Raw genomic sequence first — 2,679 nt, forward strand, 5'->3', positions numbered from 1 at the left:
CCCGCCCCCCCCCCCCCCTGGCCACTCCCGCAGCTCGGCCCGTGGCGGTCCGGGGACGCGTTCCGGGAGGGATCCCCGCGGCCCTGGCCGAGGACGCCGCACGCAGGCCCCACACCGCCCGCAGCCCGGCGGGGCTGCGACTCAGACCGCGTGTCTCNCGGAGACCCCAAGGCAGCGCCGAGGGCTCTGTAGGGCCGCGGACACCGCCGCGGTTGGGTTTGTTATTGTCGACTCCGTCCCTTCCTCCGCGGAGCACGCCGGGAAAAGGTGGGCGGGGGGAGGGGCGCGCCGGGCGGCCGGGGCGGTGCAGGGAGGCGCGCGCAGCTCCGGAAGTCGGCAGGCCGCCGGGAAGGGGACGACTCCGCCCCCAGCCGCTGCCGGCCGGCCTGGNNCAGCCTGTGGCTTTGCTGTCCTCCCGTGACCCGGGGACAGACGCCGCTGGGGCGCCCTTTGGCGGTGCGAGCCGTCGTCCGCCCGCGGGCCGCCCCAAGGTGATTTTGACCTTTCTCGCTACCGCGAGTTGGCCGGAGGCCGACCCCGCCGAATTTTGGATTCGCCCCAGGTTAAACAGCTTATCTCTCTGAACCTGTCGCGGAGGAGCGGGGCCCGCCGAGGTTCTGTGCCCTCGTCGCCCGGCCGCAAACGGGGCCAAGGTGACGTAGCCCGGCCGGGCTAGATTACCCCCAGCACCACACCCCCGCCGCCGGGACTTCAGACAGCGAAACTTCAAGCGTGGGGCGGCACAGTTTTTCTCAGACCAGGTAAGGCCAAGAAAATGCCCCAAGAGACAAGAAAGAGTTAAGGCTTGGTGGATTGGAATGAAGGTGTGAGCAACTGGAGCTCCGGGCTTCCGCCTTATGAATAGGGAGTTCGTTCCCAGGTGGGTTATAGCGCGAGTTACCGATGGAAAACCATTGCCGGGGGGTCCTGAATTGGTGAAGGTCAGCCACGAGCAGTCACTTGAAACGGAGTATTAAAGTGCGGCGAGCAGAGGTTACACGTTGAATAATAACTCTTGTACAAGTAAAAGCTTAGAGGTGCTGTCGCTATCCAAGGGCCCTTAAGTTGGGTTTACGTAAAAATGACCATTATCACCGTTTTCCAGAGCCATCAAAACAGAACAAGCACTGTTCGGAAGTAGAGTTTGCAGTCCTTCATGTATCACGGTGGGAACGGATTTAAAATAAAACAAAACGTTGGACTGGACGACCGGTGAGCGTCAGGGATTTTCCGTTTCCATCACGCACGCCAGGTGTCTGAAGGTTACATTTGAGAAGAGTTTTTTCTTTTTTTTTAAACCACTTTGGTTTTAATTTTACATTACTGTATATCCCAGAGAGAATTTATCTGGCAAATTGTTTTGCTTTAGTTGAGTGTTTTTTATTTTTAGCTGGATTTTCTTAATAGTTTATTGTCAAGTTGGTTTCCATATGACACCCAGTGCTCATCCCCACAAGTGCCTTCCTCCGTCCCCGTCACCCCCTCCCCTTCCCCCCATCAGTGTTCAGTTTGTCCTGGGCATGCAAGAGCCTCTCATGGTTTGCCTCCCTCCCGCTCCCCCACTGTTTTCCCCCTTCTTCTCCCCCATGGTCCTCCATTAAGTTCCTCCTAATCCTCCTATACATGCAAACATATGGTACCTGTCCTTCTCTGCCTGACTTATTTCGCTCAGCATAACACCCTCAAGTTCCATCCATGTAAGCTGGATTTTTATATGCCCAGCAAGATAGAGCTGAAAAGTGAAAATTAAGAGGTTAACTTGTTCTTATGCCTAGGGGCAGGTACGAACTGGCAAGAGTGAAGACAGATGATTGTATTAGTCACAGCATAGTAACCAGCAGCAGAAACGAGGTGGAGAGGAGAGATTTGGCCAGAAAATTGGTAAGCAAAACACACTGTTAGGCCTCTAAGGAATGTCCTCGTGCTTAACCTTCTCTTAGCCTTCACTGGGGTTCATCATGACAGATACAATACAGTACAGCCTAGAAGGTGGAAACATCACCCAACTAGGCCCGTGATAATCTATGAAATAATAAAATGTTTTTAAATGGCATCTGCCTGACTTCTTTCTTTGGAAAACAAAGGATCCAGCCCTCATCTTCTCTTAGCCATAGTTAGGAAGAAATGACCAGAAGTGTTTGGTTCATACCCTAAAGGTTTACATCCTCTCCAGAATATAAAGGTTCAAAGTTTATGTACATCCCATGTTGTTTCTTAGTGATAAGGATAAGTGCGTTAGCATTAGCTTTGTTACCTATGTGCAGGCACCTGGAGGAAAAGTACTATTATAGATTACTGATACTGCTTGTGTCCATAGTAACATTTCAACAGGTTACATTTTCTTTATGGAGGACACTGAAAGCCCGCTGGGCTCTCTCTTGCTTGGTAAATTAAAACAACAAAACTTCCTCATCCAGCATTACTTCTCCACCAAGCTTCATAAGCAGTCCACAATCTTAAGCCTCATTTCCACCTGCTGCTCTGTTCCCACTGAGATTCCAAACAGATGAACAGGGGCCTCCACACTATTGTGGTAAATGGACAGTACTGGTCCTTTATGTGAACTTTCTAAAGCATTCACTACTTTTAATTATTTGCTTTTTAATTTGCTTCCCTTTTGCCCTGACTCCCTCTTCGCTCTTAAAGCTCTGTGTCCTTTCGTTTGGTCCTCTTCCAGAT

The 2,679-nt window shown here is 51.8% G+C and overlaps 1 long non-coding RNA gene across 1 annotated transcript; it reads left to right on the forward strand.

The window, feature by feature from the left end:
• The first annotated feature begins 402 nt into the window (after nucleotides 1–402).
• Nucleotides 403–2,170, forward strand: LOC144225846 (uncharacterized). Its single transcript, XR_013333428.1, has 3 exons — nucleotides 403–761; nucleotides 1,106–1,212; nucleotides 1,776–2,170. It is a non-coding gene; the product is annotated as an uncharacterized LOC144225846 (long non-coding RNA).
• The last annotated feature ends 509 nt before the right edge of the window (nucleotides 2,171–2,679 follow it).

This window comes from Crocuta crocuta, unplaced genomic scaffold, assembly GCF_008692635.1.
Source record: "Crocuta crocuta isolate KB4526 unplaced genomic scaffold, BGI_CrCroc_1.0 scaffold465, whole genome shotgun sequence".
NCBI lineage: Eukaryota > Metazoa > Chordata > Mammalia > Carnivora > Hyaenidae > Crocuta > Crocuta crocuta.